Here is a 23962-nt window from a genome sequence, read left to right on the forward strand (position 1 = left end):
TGGCTAGAGGAGGAAGAAGGAAAGGCTAGCTCAACTCCTCCCTCTATGTGTGTGTGTGTGAGAGAGTGTGTAAGGGTCTCAACCCTTTGAATTGGTGCCCTAGGGGGTTTATATAGGCCCTACCCCCAGGGATACTGATGACCCACAAGTATAGGGGATCTCGTAGTCCTTTCGATAAGTAAGAGTGTCGAACCCAACGAGGAGCAGAAGGAAATGATAAGCAGTTTTCAGCAAGGTATTCTCTGCAAGTACTGAAATAAGTGGTAACAGATAGTTTTGTGATAAGATAAATTGTAACGAGCAACAAGTAACAAAAGTAAATAAGGTGCAGCAAGGTGGCCCAATCCTTTTTGTAGAAAAGGACAAGCCGGAACAAACTCTTATAATAGGAAAAACGCTCCTGAGGACACATGGGAATATCGTCAAGCTAGTTTTCATCACGCTCATATGATTCGCGTTCGGTACTTTGATAATTTGATATGTGGGTGGACCGGTGCTTGGGTGCTGTTCTTACTTGAACAAGCATCCCACTTATGATTAACCTCTATTGCAAGCATCCGCAACTATAACAAAAGTATTAAGGTAAACCTAACCATAGCATGAAACATATGGATCCAAATCAGCCCCTTACGAAGCAATGCATAAACTAGGGCTTAAGCTTCTGTCACTCTAGCAACCCATCATCTACTTACTACTTCCCAATGCCTTCCTCTAGGCCCAAATAATGGTGAGTGTTATGTAGTCGACGTTCACATAACACCACTAGAGGTTAGACAACATACATCTTGTCAAAATATCGAACGAATACCAAATTCACATGACTACTAATAGCAAGACTTCTCCCTTGTCCTCAGGAACAAACGTAACTACTCATAAAGCATATTCATGTTCAAAATCAGAGGGGTAATAATATGCATAAAGGATCTGAACATATGATCTTCCACCAAGTAAACCAACTAGCATCAACTACAAGGAGTAATCAACACTACTAGCAACCTACTAGCACCAATCCCGGACTTAGAGACAAGAATTGGATACAAGAGATGAACTAGGGTTTGGAGATGAGATGGTGCTGGTGAAGATGTTGATGGAGATTGCCCTCTCCCGATGAGAGGAGCGTTGGTGATGATGATGGCGATGATTTCCCCCTCCCGGAGGGAAGTGTCCCCGGCAAAACAGCTCCGCCGGAGCCCTAGATTGGTTCCGCCAAGGTTCCGCCTCGTGGCGGCGGAGTCTCGTCCTGAAAGGTTGCTTATGATTTTTTTCTCATCGAAATACTTCATATAGGAGAAGATGGGCGTCGGAGAGCCACCAGGGGGCCCACGAGGTAGGGGTGCGCGCCAGGGGGGAGGGGCGCGCCCCCACCCTCGTGAGCAGGGTGTGTGCCCCCTGGCCTTCATCTTTGGCGATGATTTTTCTTTATTTATTTGAAGATATTCCGTGGAGTTTCAGGACTTTTGGAGTTGCACAGAATAGGTCTTCAATATTTGCTCCTTTTCCAGCCAGAATTCCAGCTGCCGGCATTCCCCCTCTTCATGGTAAACCTTGTAAAATAAGAGAGAATAGCCATAATTATTATGACATAACGTGAAATAAAAGCCCATAATGCGATAAATATTAACATAAAAGCATGATGGAAAATGGACGTATCAACTCCCCCAAGCTTAGACCTTGCTTGTCCTCAAGCGAAAAGCCGATAACAATAAATATGTCCTCATGTTTAGAGGTAGAGGCGTCGATAAAAATAAAATACGGATATGAAGGCATCATGATTACTCTCATAACAGCAACATATATAGATTTATCATATGATTACTTATGTTCAAGTGATGATCTTTTCACAATGCAAAAGTATGAATCAGAAACCTTATTGGGCACTAACAAATCATAACCTCAGTCATTGGAGCAATTGCAATTTATCATAACATCGGGAAGAGTCTATGTCAGAGCTTAAAAGCAAGTCCACATATTCAACTATCATTTAGTCCTTCATAATTGCTAACACTCATGCAATACTTGTGGCTACGGAGTTTTAACCGGACACAGAGAAAGATAGGGACTTATAGTTTTGCCCCACGACCTTTTACCTCAAGGGTAATGTCAACAATAACAATTCATGCTCCCCTACATCCAATTAGATATATATATATATATATCATGTTCTTTCCAACATGCTGGGCTTGCCAAAGGATAAAATGAAAAAGGAAAGGTGAAGATCACCGTGACTCCTGCATAAGATAGAAGATAATAATAAAAGATAGGCCCTTCGCAGAGGGAAGCAGAGGTTGCCATGCACTTTTATGGTTTGATGCACAAAATCTTAATGCAAAAGAACGTCACTTTATATTGCCCCTTGTATGTGAACCTTTATTATGCAGTCCGTCGCTTTTATTGCGTCCACAACAAGTTCGTACAAAGCTTATTTCTCTGCACTAATAAGTCATACATATTTACAGAGCAATTTTTATTGCTTGCACCGATGACAACTTACTTGAAGGATCTTACTCGATCCATAGGTAGATATGGTGGACTCTCATGGCTAAACTGGTTTAGGGGTATTTGGAAGCATGAGTAGTATCTCTACTTGGTGCTGAGAATTTAGCTAGCATGAGGGGGAAAGGCAAGCTCAACATGTTAGGAGATCCATGACAATATACTTTATCTTAGATACAAGAAAACATAACTCATTATGTTGTCTTCCTTGTCCAACATCAACCCTTTAGCATGTCATATTTGAATGAGTGTTCCCAATCATAAAAGATGTCAATGATAATATATCTATATGTGAAAACTCTCTCTCCTTATTACTTCCTATTAATTGCAACGATGACCAAAGCTATATTTGCCAACTCCCAACAACTTTTTAATCATCGTACTCTTTCTATGTGAAGTCATTACTCTCAATAAGACCAATATGAACTCTTTGTTTCTTTTCTTTTATTCACTCAAGATCATGGCAAAGTAATCAAGCCCTTGATTCAACACTAGTCTTTATTATATAAATATAGCTCACGGACTCGATTGCATAGAGGGATCATAAAGCAAAACTTCAAAACTAGATCATGCCATGACTTTATTCTACTAAATCAAGATACTACTAATAGGATCGAACTAAGAAAAACGGTAAAGATAGGAGTTGTGATGATGATACGATACTGGGGCACCTCCCCCAAGCTTGGCAGTTGCCAAGGGGAGTGCCCATACCCATGTGATTATGTCTCCTTCTTTGTTATTGGCGGTGGAGGTGTTGTTGATGATGCAAGCTTGTCGTCCTCCTTCCATGGCATAGGCTCACCCTCATAGAAGGATGATCGAGTCTTCAGAATCCTCAAATCTGCAACGGAAACAGCTCGAAAGGAGAACAAAAGATATTTGCGTGATACGGGAGTCAAAACCTTCGGGAGAATATATAATGAATTTTTACCGACCGAAATACGTATCATGCAAGAAAACAGAGTCTGGAGGGCACACGAGGTGCTCACGAGGTAGGGGGCGCGCCCAGGGGGGTAGGGCGCGCCCTCCACCCTCGTGGAGGCCTCGTGTCCTCCCTGGACTGCTACCTATTTTTCTATTTTTCTAAATATTCCAAAACGGAGAAATATTGCCTTAAAAATTGTTTTGGAGTCGGTTTACTTACCGTACCACATACCTATTCCTTTTCGGAGTCTGGAACGTTCTGGAAAGTGTCCCTTATGTATTCCTCCGGGGTTACGGTTTCAATAACATTGGTTTCAACAATTATAGGATTACTAGAGATATAGTGCTTGATTCTTTGACCGTTTACCACCTTCGGATTTGTGCCTTCAAAATTGTTGATTTTTATGGCACCGGAACGATAGACCTCCTCGATAGGGACCTTCCCATTTAGAGAGAAGTTTTCCTGCAAAAAATCTTAAATGAGAGTTGTATAGCAACACATAATCACCTACATTAAACTCACACTTTTGTATCCTTTTATCATGCCATCTTTTAACTTTTTCTTTAAACAACCTGGCATTTTCATAGGCTTGGGTTCTCCATTCATCAAGTGAGCTAATATCAAATAACCTCTTCTCACCGGCAAGTTTGAAATCATAGTTGAGCTCTTTAATAGCCCAATATGCCTTATATTCTAGTTCGAGAGGTAAGTGACATGCTTTTCCATAAACTATTTTATACGGAGACATACCCATAGGATTCTTATATGCAGTTCTATAGGCCCATAATGCATCATCAAGTTTCTTGGACCAATTCTTTCTAGACCTATTAACAGTCTTTTGCAAAATTAATTTGAGCTCTCTATTGCTCAATTCTACTTGACCACTAGACTGCGGGTGGTATGGAGATGCAATTCTATGATTAACATCATATTTAGCAAGCATTTTACGGAAGGCACCATGAATAAAGTGTGAACCACCATTAGTCATTAAATATCTAGGGACTCCAAACCTTAGAAAAATAACTTCCTTAAGCATTTTAATAGAAGCGTTATGATCAGCACTACTAGTTGGAATAGCTTCTACCCACGTAGTAACGTAATCAACAGCAACTAAAATATGTGTATATCCATTAGAAGCAGGAAAAGGTCCCATATAATCAAAGCCCCAAACATCAAATGGTTTAATAACAAGTGAATAATTCATAGGCATTTCTTGACGTCTACTAATATTACCAATTCTTTGACATTCATCACAAGACAAAACAAACTTACGGGCATCCTTGAAGAGAGTAGGCCAATAAAAACCAGATTGCAATACCTTATGTGCAGTTCTATCTCCAGCGTGGTGTCCTCCATAAGCTTCGGAGTGACACTTGCGTAGGATCTGTTCTTGTTCATGCTCAGGTACACAACGTCTAATAACACCATCTACTCCTTCTTTATAAAGATGTGGGTCATCCCAAAAGTAATGTCTCAAATCATAAAAGAACTTTTTCTTTTGTTGGTATGTGAAGCTAGGTGGTATAAATTTAGCAACAATATAATTAGCATAATCAGCATACCATGGAGTGCTACGAGAAGTGCTTATGACATTTAATTGTTCATCAGGAAAGCTATCATCAATAGGTAGTGGGTCATCAAGAACATTCTCTAACCTAGATAAGTTGTCTGCAACTGGGTTCTCAGCTCCTTTTCTATCAACAATATGCAAATCAAATTCTTGCAGCAAGAGAACCCATCTAATAAGTCTAGGTTTAGCATCTTTCTTTTCCATAAGATATTTTATAGCAGCATGATCAGTGTGAATAGTTACTTTAGAATCAACTATATAGGGTCTGAATTTATCACAAGCAAACACAACTGCTAAAAGTTCCTTTTCGGTAGTAGCATAATTTCTTTGAGCATTGTCTAGAGTCTTACTAGCATAATGGATAACATTTAATTTCTTATCAACTCTTTGCCCTAGAACAGCACCTACAGCATAATCACTAGCATCACACATAATTTCAAAGGGTAAATTCCAATCAGGTGGCTGAACAATAGGTGCAGAGACTAATGCTTTCTTAAGTATTTCAAATGCTTCTACACAATCATCATCAAAGACAAATGGTACATCTTTTTGTAATAAATTAGTCAGAGGCCGAGAAATTTTAGAGAAGTCCTTAATGAACCTCCTATAAATCCGGCATGACCAAGGAAACTTCTTATACCTTTGATGTCCTTGGGACATGGCATCTTTTCAATAGCATCAACCTTGGCTTTATCAACTTAAATACCTCTTTCAGAAACTTTGTGCCCCAAGACAATACCTTCATTAACCATAAAGTGGCACTTTTCCCAATTCAAGACAAGATTAGCTTCTTCACATCTCTGCAAAACTCGATCAAGATTGCTCAAGCAATCATCAAAAGAGGAACCATAGACGGAAAAGTCATCCGTGAAAACCTCACAAATCTTATCACAAAAGTCAGAGAATATAGCCATCATGCATCTTTGAAAGGTAGCAGGTGCATTACATAAACCAAAAGGCATACGTCTATAAGCGAAAGTACCAAAAGGGCATGTAAAAGTAGTCTTTGATTGATCTTTAGCCGACACAGGTATTTGAGAGAAACCAGAATAACCATCTAGAAAGCAATAATGTGTATGTTTGCATAATCTTTCTAGCATTTGATCAATAAAAGGTAAGGGGTAATGATCTTTCGTAGTAGCTTTATTTAATTTGCGGAAATCAATTACCATCCTATAACCTGTGATAATTCTTTGCTGAATCAATTCATCTTTATCATTAGGGACTACAGTAATACCTCCCTTCTTAGGGACACAATGGACATGACTTACCCACTGACTATCAGCAACAGGATAAATTATACCTGCCTCCAGAAGCTTGAGTATTTCTTTTCTTACCACTTCTTTCATTTTAGGATTCAAACGTCGTTGAGGGTCACGAACTGGTTTAGCATCCGCTTCCAAATTTATTTTATGTTGACAAAGAGTGGGACTAATGCCCTTAAGATCATCGAGAGTATATCCAATCACTGCACGGTGCTTCCTCAGAGTTTTCAGTAATCTTTCTTCTTCATGCTCTGAAAGGTTAGCACTAATAATAATAGGATACATTTTCTTTTCATCAAGATAAGCATATTTAAGATTATCAGGCAACGGTTTAAGCTCAAACACGGGATCACCCTTGGGTGGAGGAGGATCCCCTAGGATTTCAATAGGCAAATTGTGTTTCAGAATAGGTTCCTGTTTAAAGAATATTTCATCTATTTCCCTTCTAGACTCCGCCGCCACGAGGCGGAACCTTGGCGGAACCAATCTAGGGCTCTGGCGGAGCTGTTTTGCCGGGGACACTTCCCTCCGGGAAGGGGAAATCATTGCCATCATCATCATCACCAACGCTCCTCTCATCGGGAGAGGGCAATCTCCATCAACATCTTCACCAGCACCATCTCATCTCCAAACCCTAGTTCATCTCTTGTATCCAATTCTTATCTCTAAGTCCGATATTGGTGCTAGTAGGTTGCTAGTAGTGTTGATTACTCCTTGTAGTTGATGCTAGTTGGTTTATTTGGTGGAAGATCATATGTTCAGATCATATAAGCACATTATTACCCCTCTGATTATGAACATGAATATGCTTTGTGAGTAGTTAAGTTTGTTCCTGAGGACATGGGAGAAGCCTTGCTATTAGTAGTCATGTGAATTTAGTATTCGTTCGATATTTTGATGAGATGTATGTTGTCTCTCCTCTAGTGGTGTTATGTGAACGTCGACTACATGACACTTCACTATTATTTGGGCCTAGAGGAAGCCATTGGGAATTAATAAGTAGATGATGGGTTGCTAGAGTGACAGAAGCTTAAACCCTAGTTTATGCGTTGCTTCGTAAGGGGCTGATTTGGATCCATATGTTTCATGCTATGGTAAGTTTTACCTTAATACTTCTTTTGTAGCTGGGATGCTTGCAAGTGTCGTTAATCATAAGAGGGATGTTTGTCCAAGTAAGGGAAGCACCCAAGCACTGCTCCACCCACATATCAAATTATCAAAGTACTGAACGTGAATCATATGAACGTGATGAAAACTAGCTTGACGATAATTCCCATGTGTCCTCGGGAGCGTTTTCCGTCATATAAGAAAATGTCGAGGCTTGTCCTTTGCTACAAAAAGGATTGGGCCACCTTGATGCACTTTATTTACATTTGTTACTCGTTACTTGCTACCAATTATCTTATCACAAAACTATCTGTTACCTACAATTTCCGTGCTTGTAGAGAATACCTTACTGAAAACCGCTTGTCATTTCCTTCTGCTCCTCATTGGGTTCGACACTCTTACTTATCGAAAGGACTACGATAGAATCCTTATACTTGCAGGTCATCAAGACTCTTTTCTGGCGCCGTTGCCGGGGAGTGAAGCGCCTTTCGTAAGGAAAAAATTATATAGTGTGCTGAAACTTACTATCACTTGTTAGTATGGAAAGTAATCCTCTGAGATGCTTGTTTGGGGTATCTTCACCCCGACCAGTTGAGCAAAGAGTTGCTCCTCAACCTAATGAACCTACTTAAACTGAAAATGAAATTGAAAATGTTTGCTTTGAAATTCCTTCGGGTATGTTGGAAAAACTGCTAGCTAAACCTTTTGCAGGAGATGGAACATCACATCCTGATGAGCACCTAATATATGTGGATGAAGTTTGTGGATTATTTAAGCTTGCAGGTATATCCGGAGATTTTGTTAAGAGGAAGGTTTTCCCTTTATCTTTGGAAGGAGACGCATTGACATGGTATAGGCTATGTGATGATATGAGATCATGGAACTATATAAGATTGAAATTGAAATTTCATCAAAAGTTTTATCCTATGCATCTGGTTCATCGTGATCGCAATTATATATATTATTTTTGGCCTCGCGAAGGAGAAAGCATCGCTCAAGCTTGGGGGAGGCTTAAATCAATGTTATATTCATGCCCCAATCATGACCTCTCAAGAGAAACAATTCTTCAGAATTTTTATGCTCGGCTTTCTCATAATAATCAAACCATGCACGATACTTCCTGTGTTGGCTATTTTATGATGAAGACTATTGAATTTAAATGGGATTTATTGGAAAGAATTAAATGCAACTCTGAAATCTGGGACCTCGGCGAAGGTAAGGAGCCAGGTATAACTCCTAAGTTTGATTGTGTTAAATTTTTTATGGATACCGATGTTTTCCGTAAATTTAGCACTAAATATGGACTTGACTCTGAGATAGTAGCTTCCTTATGTGAATCCTTTGCTGCTCACATTGATCTCCCTAAGGAGAAGTGGTTTAAATATCATCCTCCCATAGAAGTAAAAGTAGCTACACCTATTAAAGTTGAAGAAAAGAGAATCACTTATAATGATCCTATTGTTCCTACTGCTTATATTGGGAAACCACCTTTCCCTGTTAGAATGAAGGATCATGCTAAAGCTTCAACTGTGGTTCGTAAAAGCAATTAGAACCTATACACCTCCTGAACAAGTTAAAGTTGAACCTACTATTGCTATTGTTAAAGACCTCTTGTCTGATAATATTGATGGGCATGTTATTTATTTCTGTGATGAAACGGCTAGACTTGCTAAACCATGCGCTAAAGATAAACATACACTTGTGGTAGGCATGCCTGTTATTTCTGTTAAAATAGGAGATCATTGTTATCATGGCTTATGTGATATGGGTGCTAGTGCAAGTGCGATACCTCAGGACTTATATAAAGAAATTATGCATGATATTGCACCCGCTGAGTTAGAGGATATTAATGTTACTATTAAGCTTGCCAATAGAGATACTATTTCACCCGTTGGGATTATTAGAGACGTTGAAGTCTTGTGTGGGAAAACTAAATATCCCGCTGATTTTCTTGTTCTTGTTTCCCCACAAGATAGATTTTTGTGCCATTATATTTGGTAGACCCTTCTTAAACATTGTTATTAATAGAATAGACTGCGAAAAGGATGTAGTCACAATCGGTCTAGGTGATATGACTCATGAGTTTAACTTTTCTAAATTTCGTAGACAACACCGAGAAGAGGAATTTCCTAGTAAAGATGAATTTATTGGTCTTATTTCTATTGCTGTGCCTCCTAATGATCCTTTAGAACAATATTTGTTAGACCATGAAAATGATATGTTTATAAACGAAAGAAGGGAAATAGATGAAATATTCTTAAAACAGGAACCTATTCTGAAACACAACTTGCCTGTTGAACTCTTAGGGGACCCCCTCCACCCAAGGGTGATCCCGTGTTTGAACTCAAACCATTGCCTGATACTCTTAAATATGCTTATCTTGATGAAAAGAAGATATATCCTGTTATTATTAGTGCTAACCTTTTCACTACACCATGACACTACATTCCCTACAAACGTTTGTTGGGAAAAGTCACTTTCGTCGACCGACTGTTGGTTGGAAAAACTTGTGACGAACAATCGGTCGGGAAAACTTGTAAATAGAAACGGACAGTCGGTCGGGAATGTGAGCACAATTATTGTCAAACGATGGGTCCGGAAAGCTCTAACACCCATCCATACATCGGTCGGGAAATAACCCCGACCAACGGTCTATAGGAAATGGGCCAGCGCGCGTACAGAAATTTTAGCGCCCCCTTTTGGCCCAAAGCCCGCGAAATGTTTCCCCACAACACATTACTCACGACGCACGGGAGAGGCAAATCCCTAGCCTCTTTCTCATTCCCCACGCGCGCCGCCATGGGCACCCGCCGCCGGCCTCTCCACCCGGCGTCCGCGCTACCCTGCCCCCCGCACTACCCTGCTGGCTTGCTGCCCCCACACGCTCAAACCCTTTGCTCAACCCAGTTGCTCTCTCCTCACCTCGTCGTCGTCCCGGCGGGCGCCGTGCAGATCTGGGGCTTAATTTGTTGCAGATCCCAGGAGCGACGGGGCTTAACCTGCTGCAGACGGGGGAGACAGGGCGGGCGCCGTGACGGAGCACTCCCTGGAGGCGCTGGTGCTTACCTCTCGTGGAAGCTTTCAGGGTTGGGATCCCGGCGAGCGGCGTCATCAACTCCGGCACTTACCTCGACTCCCAGGTTCCCGTTCCTCCTTGCAAAAAGAGAGACTTGACTAGAGTATGACCTGTTCATCTTTCACCTTTTTCGTCCCATCCTCCTAGATGAGCATGGCAGAAGAAAGTGACGAGATTGCTACTAAGACAAGGCTGCTGTCACTTGAACTATTGCAGGTTAGTTTGCATCCTGGAGGCTGCTAATTTTGATTTTGTTTGTTTAGATGATATCTGCTGATTCTTTTACCTTCAGGGATTGTTACACTTGCGCCCGTGCAGACGTGCTCATGTGCCTCCATGTGTGGCTCTCTAATCAGACCCAGGCGCTGCCTCCCTATGCAGCAGGGGCCAAACTATGCGCCGCCCTAGGCATAGTCGGATCTCTAATCAGATGAGCTGCCTCCACTGTTGTACGCATGTTAAGCTGGGACGATTAAATTGCACGTGGTAAGTGATTGACCATCTACTAGTTGATTTTGTAGATCTGGCAATCTGGATAGCTAAATATGTTATATAGTGGCCTCTATGATTTAGGACATCTTCTTTTTCGGGAATGATTCAGGGCATCTGAAACATGTGGAAAAACATATATAGCATTAGATAATTAATCTCATGGTTGGTCATATTATGATGCTCAGTAAACTTAAATAAGTTATACGGTTAACTTTTATGTCTTTGTTGTGCTTCTCAGAAAAGATAATGGTAATAGCAATAATATGCCACTATTTATGAAGAAAAACATTTGTATGTACTGTATTTGCAGCACTCAGTTGCATGGTTCTCTTGGTTCTTTAAAATATATAGGTTAACTTGAGCTAATTTCTTAGCATGTGTATGAGCATAGTTACGAGGCATCCAAAGCAAGGAGAGGATGGGATGAACAGAACAATTTCCAAATTTGACCTGTATTTGGTCAGGCAAGGTTAGCTTTTCTATAGCTTTTATTGATGAATTTGAAAATTATATGAGAAAAATAGGTGAACGTATGCTTCTTTAATCATGCATATTGATTATAACAGTCTTATGCTATTTGAACCTTTTCACTATGCTTTGTACATATAACTTATACTATGCGCAAATATATTGTTTCCATGTAAGAAAGTATGATAAATAAAAATTAAGTCAAAAAATATATACAATGCCTTCTGAATCTGAGCAATATCCCCACAATTTTTTTTCTGTATCACAAAGAGACCATCATGATGAGTATATGTGTTCCAATGAGCAGGTGGTGCTAGCGTAACTCATGAATAAGGGAACACTATATCAAGGCTGTGAAGAAGGCTGCCATCGAGACAAAGAGCGAGCACCCCAAGGGTTAAAGCGTGGCGTAGAAGGTTATCAAAAGAACTATGTCATTTTTTAAAATTAATTTCCTAGACAAGTACACTCGCACATGCATCTGTGCGACAAAATAAAAACTGCACTACTCTCTCTCTCTCTCCCTCTCTCTCTCTCATCTAATGTTATCAGAAGTACTAATTGTGGATTTCATCGCTATTTTCTCTGAAAACTCTGTTTAGTATCCCTTCCACTGTAAGTTTATTACTATGTGATTAGAGAAATTAAGAGGTATATGTGCATACTGTAAGATCATGATCAGTGGTGTACAGAAATCCTATGAAGTGAAATACACAACGTATTTTATATGTACTGTCTGTGGTTAAATTTCCGATGTATGTATATTAAGATATTTGTTGGAAGTGTCATTAATGCAAACCATTGTCCTGTAATATTTCATGCAGGATATCTAAAGGGAACTCTTTTAAATTATATGGTCTTATTCTACAACTATGATTAAGGGAGTATGCACGGGTTGATGAAAATGTTGCACAATTGATTCTATGTTGTATCACCCAATGGACAGCAGCTTCCTTGACTTTATTTTGTTCTCATCTAGTGGCACGGTATTCTGCCATGTTCCCTTGTCTTTATGTACAGTTTCGATGTCCAGTGAAAAGACCAAATCATTTACTTAGTCGCTCTTGGCCTGTTCTGTTATCATGGTTTTACTCATGTTCACATTCCAAATTAACAATTAGTTGCTAGTGGGTGTTGTCCTTGCTAAAATGCTCACTTTATGGATTCCAAAGCTTCTTTGTTTACATGTGAGCATTGGAGTGCTTCCAATTAAAGGACTTGTATTATTATGCATGGCTAATTAATACACTTGTATAACTATGTAATTTTGATATTTATTGTACTGAAACTCCACTATAACAACCGGTGCACTAAATAACAACAGCTTTGTAATCCATGTGCAGCTTCTATGTTCTGGCTTTGTAGTGTGCATCATATCTAGCTGAAAAATGAAATGATGTGAAACTATGTTAGATCTTGCTGGTGTTCTGCTTGTCAACCTTGCTATGTTGTTGTCTGCTGAATTCTGGGTGTACATCGACGCAAATGAACATGGAAACAACTTCAGAACTATTCTTCACATTTTTTGACTAAAAATTCGAACCACTGAACATGATCACTTCCATATCTCTGAAATGAGAATTTACTCAAGTTTCTATTCTGCTAGCGATAGTTTTGTTGTCATGTTCATATAATAAAATGCCAAATACAAATGGCCTTCATTAGCATTACTATATTAGCAACACAATATGTAGTACCAAACCCCAACAGAAATGATATCTTTAGTTCCTATGACAGATATAGATGGATTATTAGTTCATAAAGCAAGCGATACAGCAAAAAACTAAGTGTTATGCATTTGTGAATCAGAAAAAGGTGAACTCTCTCTCTCTCTCTCTCTAGGGTCTCTTGAACATATTCACTTCTTCCTGCATGATTTCTCTCCCCTTTTTAGATTTATTTCTGTGTTTGCCAACTTCTTAGTTTTACTTATATTCCAGTGAGCTCTGTTTTATACTGGTGTAGTTATGTTTGTAATGTTTTTTTTCTGCTTCTTGTGTGCTGATGTTTGCAATGGTAGTTGGTTTCTGTACTCTGCAAGCCTCATGATGCTAATTGAAATATCCTTTATCATGTTGCAGATGCTTAGCAAATGCTTTCGCTGCTACCTGTTCTTAATCAGTTGCTACTTTTTCTTAATCATCCGATTTCTTACTCCTTTCATTTATGTAGGAATGGCATGTAGGTAGTTATCCCCCATGGGCACATAGACAGGATACATTGTATCTCAGGATATAGGAAACACAAAAGAGGTGTGCTAAAGGTATGCGCCCTTCTAAAATTTATAGAAGGGTACCCCTTTTCCTGTCTCAGTGGTAATGAATTCTCTTCAGTTGCTTTGGTATGAAATGATGTTGAAGGTAGCTTAGAGAAAATATAATGGTCTGTAGTTGGTGCGGAATATTTATCGGGTATTTTGACTTGCAGATGTTCAAGCTGGAGAATGTTCTCCAATAGGATGAAGAATGAAGGCTTTGATGTCAAGTGCGAGAATGATGAAATGATCTTGCTGGAAAGCTGTGAGGATGGGTAGTAGTTGCCCACTACAAGGAGCCAAGGCAGTGATGAACTTTTACTCTTAGAGAATGAACTATCATGTTTCCTCTATTTAATTAGTTACATTAGTTTATTTATAGGAAACTTGGCTGGTCACTGGTTCATAACAAATGAACTATTTATATGTGAAAATTAATGAATGTGTGTTACTACTGTTTGGTTCTGGATTAATATTGCTGGATGATGCATGTTACTGTTATGTACGAATATGTAACTTGATGGACATTCTGTTGGTAACGTGAAATCCAGCTATGGGAGGGCTAACAGATGTTGGTCGGCAAAACATACCTTGTCATACTAGGAAAGGCTAATGCTTGGCCCCATAGAATGTCGGTCGGGAAATCTCTTGGCTGCGCTAACGGATTGTTGGTTGGGAAATATTACCCTGTCTAATAGTCGCTCGGGAAAGGCCCATGACAACCCCAACAGACTGTCAGTCGGGAAAGGCCCACGGCAACCCTAACGGACAGTTGGTCGGGAAAGATACACCATAGCTGACAAACAGTCGGTCGGGAAAGATATGTCGGTCGGGAAAGGGTTTTCCCGTCTGGACTTTCCCCAACAGACGGTGTCGGTCGGCAATACTCTTTCCCGACTGACTGTCTGTTGGGGGAACTTGTATTCCCGACCAACCTAGCTGTTAGGGATGTAGTGTTGTGGTGTAGTGTTTAGAGAAGGAAGAAGAAAATTATTGAAAACTCTGAAGAAGCACCGTGCTGCTATTGGATATATTCTTGATGATCTTAAGGGCATTAGTCCCACTCTATGTCAACATAAAATAAATTTGGAGAAAGATGCCAAACCAATTGCTGATCCTCAATGGCGGTTAAATCCTAAGATGAAGGAAGTGGTAAATAAAGAAATAATGAAGCTTCTAGAGGCAGGTATAATCTATCCTGTTGCTGATAGTGAGTGGGTAAGTCATGTCCATTGTGTCCCAAGGAAGGGAGGTATTACTGTTGTTCCTAAAGATAAAGATGAATTGATCCCACAAAGAATTATTATAGGTTATAGGATGGGAATTGATTTCCGCAAATTAAATAAAGCTACTAAAAAGTATCATTACCCTTTGCCATTTATTGATCAGATGTTAGAAAGATTATCCAAACATACACATTTTTGCTTTCTAGATGGTTATTCTGGTTTCTCTCAAATACCTGTGTCAGCTGATGAGCAATCTAAGACCACTTTTACTTGCCCTTTCTGTACTTTTGCTTACAGACGTATGCCTTTTGGTTTATGTAATGCACCTGCTACCTTTCAAAGATGCATGATGGCTATATTCTCTGACTTTTGTGAAAAGATTTGTGAGGTCTTCATGGATGATTTCTCCGTTTATGGATCCTCTTTTGATGATTGCTTGAGCAACCTTAATCGAGTTTTGCAGAGATGTGAAGAAACTAACCTTGTCTTGAAACGGGAGAAGTGCCATTTTATGGTTAATGAAGGCATTGTCTTGGGGCATAAAATTTCTGAAAGAGGTATTGAAGTTGATAAAGCTAAAGTTGATGCTATTGAAAAGATGCCGTGTCCCAAGGACATTAAAGGTATAAGAAGTTTCCTTGGTCATGTCAGTTTTTATAGGAGGTCCATTAAGGACTTCTCAAAAATTTCTCGGCCTCTGACTAATCTATTACAAAAAGATATACCATTCGTTTTTGATGATGATTGCGTAGAGGCATTTGAAATACTTAAGAAAGCATTAATCTATGCACCTATTGTTCAGCCACCTGATTGGAATTTACCTTTTGAAATTATGTGTGATGCTAGTGATTATGCTGTAGGTGTGGTACTAGGGCAAAGAGTTGATAAGAAATTAAATGTTATTCAATATGCTAGTAAAACTCTAGATAGTGCCCAAAGAAATTATGCCACTACTGAAAAAGAATTCTTAGCAGTTGTATTTGCTTGTGATAAGTTCAGACCATATATTGTTGATTCTAAAGTAACTATTCACACTGATCATGCTGCTATTAAATACCTTATGGAAAAGAAAGATACTAAACCTAGACTTATTAGATGGGTTCTCTTGCTACAAGAATTTGATTTGCATATTGTTGATAGAAAGGGAGCTGGGAACCCCGTTGCAGACAACTTGTCTAGGTTGGAGAATGTTCTTGATGACCCACTACCTATTGATGATAGCTTTCCTGATGAACAATTAGATGTCATAAATGCTTCTCGTACTGCTCCATGGTATGCTGATTATGCTAATTACATAGTTGCTAAATTTATACCACCTACTTTCACATATCAGCAAAAGAAAAAGTTCTTCTATGATTTAAGGCATTAAATTTGGGATGACCCACATCTTTATAAAGAAGGAGTAGATGGTGTTATTAGACGTTGTGTACCTGAGCATGAACAGGAACAGATCCTACGCAAGTGTCACTCTGAGGCTTATGGAGGACAGCACGCTAGAGATAGAACTACACATAAGGTATTGCAATCCGGTTTCTATTAGCCTACTCTCTTCAAGGATGCCTGTAAGTTTGTCGTATCTTGTGATGAATGTCAAAGGATAGGTAATGTTAGTAGACGTCAAGAAATGCCTATGAATTATTCACTTGTTATTCAACCATTTGATGTTTGGGGCTTTGACTATATGGGACCATTTCCTGCCTCTAATGGATATACACATATTTTAGTTGCTGTTGATTATGTTACTAAGTGGGTAGAAGCTATTCCAACTAGTAGTGCTTATCATAACACCTCTATTAAGATGCTTAAAGAAGTTATTTTTCCGAGGTTTGGAGTCCCTAGATATTTAATGACTGATGGTGATTCACATTTTATTCATGGTGCTTTCCGTAAAATGCTTGCTAAGTATGATGTTAATCATAGAATTGCATCTCCTTATCACCCACAGTCTAGTGGTCAAGTAGAATTGAGTAATAGAGAACTTAAATTAATTTTGCAAAGGACCGTTAACAGATCTAGAAAGAATTGGTCCAAGAAACTTGATGATGCATTATGGGCCTATAGAACTACATATAAAAATCCTATGGGTATGTCTCCGTATAAAATGGTTTATGGAAAAGCATGTCACTTACCTCTTGAATTAGAACATTAAGCATATTGGGCCATTAAGGAGCTCAATTATGATTTCAAACTTGCCGGTGAGAAGAAGTTATTTGACATTAGCTCACTTGATGAATGGAGAGCCCAAGCTTATGAAAATGCCAAGTTGTTTAAAGAGAAAGTTAAAAGATGGCATGATAAAAGAATACAAAAACGTGAGTTTAATGTAGGCGATTATGTATTATTATACAACTCTCGTTTAAGATGTTTTGCAGGAAAACTTCTCTCTAAATGGGAAGGTCCTTAAGTTATCGAGGAGGTCTATCATTCCGGTGCCATAAAAATCAACAACTTCGAAGGCACAAATCCGAAGGTGGTGAACGGTCAAAGAATCAAACATTATATCTCAGGTAATCCAATAAATGTTGAAACTAATATTATAGAAACCGTAACCCCGGAGGAATACATAAGGGACACTTTCCAGAATGTTTTAGACCCTGAAAAGGAATAGGTACGTGGTACAGTAAGTAAACCGACTTCAAAATAGTTGTAAGGGAAAATTTTCTCAGTTTTAGAATATTTAGAAAAATAGAAAAATAAGAAGCAGTCCGGGAAGGACACGAGGCTTCCACGAGGGAGGGAGGCGCGCCCTACCCCCACTAGTAGAAAAAGGGGCTTTGGTTGATGCCTAGCCAGCTCATTAGTCCCGGTTCTGCCATGAACCGGGACCAATGGGGGCATTTGTCCTGGTTCTTGAGCCCAGGCGGCCGGCCGGGGCCTCGTGGGCATTGGTCCCGGTTCGTCCAGGCCCATTTCTCCCGGGTCTTGGCTCGAACCGGGACCTATGGGCCTCGCTCCTGGCCCACAACCATTGGTCCCGGTTCGTGGCACGAACCAGCACAGAAGGACGACCTTTAGTCCTGGTTCATACCACGAACCGGGACAAATGAGTTGCCTATATATACCCCCGCCGGCGAGCAGAGCACTTCACACTGCTCTGTTTTTGCTGGCCGGCGAGGGGAGAGCTTTGTGGTGCTCTAGCTCACCTCCTATGCACATGAGGTGTTCGATGAAATGCCCGAACCACACTAGTTAAGCTTTCTCCTCTCGAAGCTCGACCTCGAAGCTCCATTTTCCTCAAGATTTGTCTAGGTTTACCGGGCCATCACGTCCCGTCCCCGTCTTCACCGCCGTCGATCGCCCACACCGATCTCGTCGCCGGCACCATCGTGGTGAGCCTCTTGTTAATTCTTACTTGTATGATTAGATAGCTACTTGTCTAATTTTTCTTACTTTTATTATTGACTTTTCTTACTTGTATGTTTTGTAATGGTTTTTGACACACATAATTATATATAATGCACGCAGATGAATCGGCAATGGATGTACGGTGACAGACACACCTCCGAGTACATTAAGGGTGTGCATAATTTTCTCGAAGTGGTTGAGGCAAACAAGCAGAATGGTTTTATGTGTGGTCCATGCCCTGATTGTGGGAATACGAGGTCTCACTGACCAAAAAGTCCTTCACACCACTACCAAAAAAACACATCCATGACATTTTGGGCCGAAGGAAAAAAATTTCTGTCATACATATGACACTTCTATGATGATAATTGTGACAAAACCCGGTATCATCATAGATGTGGTGGGCTCCTACTTCTATGACAAAAAATCATGACAGAAAATGGGCTTTTCGTCCTGGGCGGGCCGGAGACGTAGCTGCATGACATTCTATGGGCCGTCCATGACGGAAAAAACCATGGTAGAAGCGAGGGGGAGGAAAATTTCGGGGAGTTCCCGGTTACGGTGGGAGGTCGGGGGCCGAGCGATGCGCGTTTCTCTCGTACACGTACGCGCGTGTGTGCGAGCCGTTGGCTCTAACTGAACCCGAGCGAGGCGTTGGGCTCTAACTGAACCCGAGCGATTGCACTGCAGGCTACGCGTTACTGAACCCGAGCGACCGATCGATGGCTGTTAACTGAACCCGATCGAGTGATTCCTTCGCTACTGCTGCTAACTGAAGCCGATCGATGCTGCCTCTGGATGAACAATGAGCGTTGCGGGGGGCGGGGGGTATTTGGATGAATAGTTCCCGATGGGGGTGGATGAACATGACCCCGTGGTGTTGCCTCTGGATGAACAGGACCCCGATCGATTGAGCCGGTTGGGGCTGGATGAACAGGACCCCGTGGAGGGCTGGATGAACAGGACCACCCGTGGAGGGCAGGATGAATAGTAGATGGTGGAGGGCAGGATGAACAGTAGCCCGTGGAGGGGTGGTTGAACAGGAGCCCGTGGAGAGGGGTGGTTGAACAGTAGCCGGTGGAGTAGCGCACGGTGGAGGCTGGATGAACAGGAGCCCGTGGATGAACAGTCACAGGTAGAGGCTGGAGGAGGTCGACGGTGGATGAACAGTAGCTCGTGGAGGCTGGAGGGGGTCGACGGTGGAGATGAACAGTATCCCGTGGAGTCCCGTTTTGCGGTATGCCACACCCCTCCCGATGAACAGGACCCCCGTTTCGACCTTAGCGCTCCAACACAAGTCCGTTTCCTCCGTTTTGCGGTACGCCACACCCCTCCCGATCAACAGGACCCCCGTTTCGACTGTAGGAGGTCCGTTTCCTCTGTTTTACGGTACGCCACACCCCTCCCGATCAACAGGACCCCCGTTTCGACCGTAGGAGGTCCGTTTCCTCCGTTGTGCGGTACGCCAGGCCTCGTTTCCATCGCCTCTTCCGTCCAAGCCCTCCCGATGAACACGACCACGCATTCTGTTCTGACCCAGCCGCGTTGCCTCCCGATGAACACGACGCATTCCGTTGCCTCCCCATGAACACGACGACGATGCTGTTTCTCCGTTCTGACCCAGCCATGTCAACGAGCCCTCGCCGTACGTATGCGCGAGTAGGCGTTCGAGACCCTGCCCGTATGTACACATATGTGGCCGTATTTTATTTCTTGCACCCTGCTGCTGTACGTACGTGTAGATGCTACGTGCGCGCCTCTATTACGACACGTGCGCGCCTCTACATCGACCAATATATATATATACGTACATGTTCGTGACTAGAATGACAACGCTACGTATGCTTCAACCAGGTGGGTCCCGACTGTCAGGCACTTCCTTGCGTGCGAAGATGTAGCTGGTGGGTCCCAGCAGTCAGGGGGGCGAAATACGGTGGCCCGTCTGATGGGTCCCTGCTATCAGGTGGATGAATAATTAGTTTGCACGTAATAAGGAGGCACTTCCTTGCTGCGGCCGTGGACCCAGTTGTCAGCCTCTCCACATACAGTCCACGTCCGATGGAAGCCATTCCTTGACCACGTTGACACGCCGCGCCGAGAGCACCAGGGCGGTGGACGACAGCGAGGCCTAGGAAGGGGACCACGCGGAGCCGGGGAAGACGCGACAGTGGATGCCCACGTGTAGAGGAGTACGAGGGTACTGGTTCGCTGCGGTGTGAGGCTGCCGTCGCCGCAGAGTAACAGGGGGTGTGGGTGAGTAGAGGGATGGCCTGGCCAGCGGTGGGAGTAGTAGGGTCGGTGAGGCCTCCACCGCATCGCAGCCGGCCACGGGAGGCAGGAGCACGAGGCACGACCAGCGCTGGTTTGGGCGGCTGGAGCAAGAAGACCAGTGGTTGAAGAAGCACTACGGCAGTTGGATGGACATCGTACGGTCACTGGAGCTAGAATCGTGCATATTGACTAAGTTGACAAAGCCCTCCGTCCCCGTCAACTTAGTAGGCCCACAAGTCAGCCTACCACTATACTGGGTCCTAGCTAACAGGGGGAGTATTCATTTTTTTGTGCGTAATAAGGAGGCACTTCCTTGCGTGCGAAGATATAGCTGGTGGGTCCGAGCTGTCAGCGGCGGTAACGTTTTTTCACGAAATACAGTTGCCCTTTCGGTGGGTCCCAGATGTCAGGTGGAAGAATCATTATTTTGCGCGTAATAAGGAGGCATTTCCTTACGTGCGGCCGTGGACCCAGCTGTCGGCCTCTCCACCTAAAGTCCACTTCAGATGCATGTCGATCGTTGACCACGTTGACCAGGCCGCACCGAGAGCACCAGGGCAGTGGACGACGGCAAGGCCTAGGAAGGGAACGGCACGGAGGCAGGGAAGACTCGGTAGTTGTTTCCCACGCGGAGGGGAGTACGACTGTACGAGGGTTTACTGGTTCGTCTGCCGTCGCCAAAGAATAACAACAGGTGTGGGTGAGTAGAGGGATGCCTATGCCAGTGATGGGAGTACAGTGGGGCGGTGAGGCCTGTGCGGCAGCAGAGCCGGCCATGGGGAGGAGGGAGCAGGTAGTCCTGCCGGTGCCTGTTTGAGCGGCTGGAGCAGGAAGAGCAGAGATTGAAGAAGCACGACGGCCGTTGGATGGCCATCCAACAGTCACTGCTTGTGCGTCAACCTTTTTTTAGCAAAGCCTCAAATCTGTGGGAAATAGCATACATCCCATCTGCCATTATTTCTAATAATTTACAACCCATTTGCTAATTATTAAGGATTTTTTGGAGCCCATATTCTTTTTGTTAGCATTACAGCCCATATTGTGGCCACGGTTAAAAAATTATACGAAATTTTGCATATTTTGGTGCGGTCCGAACTGTTTTAATCCCGAAATTTCAACTCACATTCAAACTGATTTTAAAAATAAATGTATATCAATATAAAATCCAACAAATTCTCCACGCATAAAAATTAATGTAATGTCAAATCTCGAAATGAAAAAAGATATTTGAAACTAATTGCCGGTTTGATGTGTTTTAAAAATGTACAGCCCATTTCTCATTACTGATGGGCCATTTTCTCGGCCAGCTGAATGAAAGCTCTCCTCGTCTTGAAAGATTTGCAGCCCAACAGGCCTGGCAAAGTGACTTACTTGGCAAATCACAAAAAACTGGGCTGTGGCCGTGGACCCAGCTGTCAGCCTCTCCACGTACAGTACTCTTCCGAAGGAATGTCGTTGACCATGTTGACCACGCCGCGCCGAGAGCACCAAGGTGGTGGACGACGTCGAGGCCTAGGAAGGGGACGACGCGGAGCCACAGAAGACGCGGCACTGGATGCCCACGCGGAGAGGAGTACGAGCGTTCACTGGTTCGGCTGCGGTGTGAGGTTGCCTTCGCCGCAGGGCCTGGCTAGCGGTGGGAGTAGTAGGGGGCGATGAGGCCTCATCGGCAGCACGGCCGGCCACTGGAGGCAGGAGCAGGCGGTCTCCCCAGCGCTGGTTTGGGCGGCTGGTGCAAGAAGAGCAGCGATTGAAGAAGCAGCAGGACCGTTTGATTCAAATCCAACGGTTACTGCTGCTAGAATCGTTTGCTGACTAAGTTGACAAGCCCTGTGTACGCGTCAACTTAGTAGGCCCACAGGTAAGCCTCCCAACCGGTGCGCCCCAGATGTCAGTGGGAGGAATCATTTTTTTCGCGTAATAAGGAGGCAGTTGATTGCGTGTGGCCAGGCCAGTGGAGGGAGTAGGGTGGGCCGGGGAAGCCTGCGCGGCATCATAGCGGGCCACAAGAGGAGGGAGCAGGCAGTCCCGCCGGCGCTAGTTTAGGCGGCTGGAGCAGGAAGATCAGAGATTAAAGAAGCACATCAGCCGTTGGATGGACATCCAACACTAACTGCTGCTAGAATCGTGTGTTCACTGACAAAGCCTTGCGTAAACAAGGCAGCCTCGAAATCCGTGGCGTGTACAGCCCATTTGCTATTATATTTATAATTTTTACTCATTTTCTAATTCATACGGAATTTATTGCAGCCCGTTTTCCATTTTTAGAATTGCTAGCCATTTTCTGGTCAGTACCAGGGTCATAAAATTAACTAAATATGTGGGAAATTTTGAAAATTCGCAAATTTTTGCTGGGGAACGAAATATTCTTAATCCAAAAATTAATAGCCATAGTAAAACAAATTAAAAAATAAACTAGTACTATGTCATGTTAAATCCAATGAAATACGTATAAGATATCAGTGAGGAACAAAAACAAAAAAAGAAACTTATATCCTGTTTGCTATAATTTTTTTGGAATTTTCAACCCCTTTTGATATTACTTTTAACAGACATTGACCATACTCTTAAGACAGGCCGGAATGCATCCCTCCTCGTCTTGAAAGATTTGCAGCCCAGTACTTCGGAGAAAACAAATAGGCCTAGCTTGGGTATTCTTCAAAAAGAAATACTGGGCTACCTATTTTCCCAAAGAACTGGTGCATGAGCATTTAGCTTTATTTATTTATTTATTTACGTATTTATGTTTAGGGGACCATGAGCATGTACCTGGGCAAGATTCATGTGAGAGCCTCCCTTGAAGTTAATTATGGGCTTCTCTATTGGGCCTTCATCAGTGGGCTGCATGTTATCAACAAGTGGAAAGTGTGTTCCGAGTTTCAAAAAAAATGTGCTCCGTACGATAAATAGTATGCGCTACGTACGGTACGGGGCACTAAAGGATCGAACCATGCAACGACTTCCAAAACATTGTGTTTGTCGTTCTAACGACACATTTATTCAACCAACAGACGAAATTTATTACTAATTGTACATTGAAAACAGCAGCAGCAACCAGGGCTGGGGGTGCAACAGAAGCAGTAAGCAGGCCAGAAGAGTGAAGACGCAGCTCTCTCTTCCAAACCAAACATCAGCCATCATTACAAAAGGGCTACCAAAAAAGAACAAGTGTATGCATCAAACTAAATAAAGATCCTACTACACCAAGTGTATGCATCTAACTAACTGGCTCAGTTAGACGTTACTATTTATTAAGCTGCAGTGGAGTCGCAGATGGAGAGGAGTGGGAAACTTCATTGGTTCGGGTGCGCGGCAGCACAACCGCGGTGCCGCCCACAGGAGACAGGAGCAAGAATAGAGGTTGAAGAAGGAGCACGGCTGTTGGATTAACATCCAACGGTCCAGCTGCTAGAATCATTTGTTGATTAAGTTGACAAAGCCGTGCGTACACGTCCGCTTAGTAGGCCCAC

General features: G+C 42.5%; 1 long non-coding RNA gene across 10 annotated transcripts; it reads left to right on the forward strand.

Moving 5' to 3' along the window:
* The first annotated feature begins 10072 nt into the window (after positions 1-10072).
* Positions 10073-14115, forward strand: LOC125540108 (uncharacterized). Of its 10 annotated transcripts, none has more exons than XR_015602888.1 (7): positions 10077-10652; positions 10729-10922; positions 11320-11397; positions 11704-12382; positions 13134-13211; positions 13569-13659; positions 13824-14115. It is a non-coding gene; the product is annotated as an uncharacterized LOC125540108 (long non-coding RNA). The 10 variants fall into 10 exon arrangements; XR_015602887.1 differs by lacking the exon at positions 13134-13211 and having other exon boundaries at positions 10079-10652; positions 11704-11812; positions 12221-12382; XR_015602885.1 differs by having other exon boundaries at positions 10073-10500; positions 10584-10652; positions 11303-11397; positions 11704-13659.
* Positions 14116-23962: the final 9847 nt, after the last annotated feature.

This window comes from Triticum urartu, chromosome 5A, assembly GCF_056163025.1.
Source record: "Triticum urartu cultivar PI428250 chromosome 5A, HENAU_Tu73, whole genome shotgun sequence".
Taxonomy (NCBI): Eukaryota; Viridiplantae; Streptophyta; class Magnoliopsida; order Poales; family Poaceae; genus Triticum; species Triticum urartu.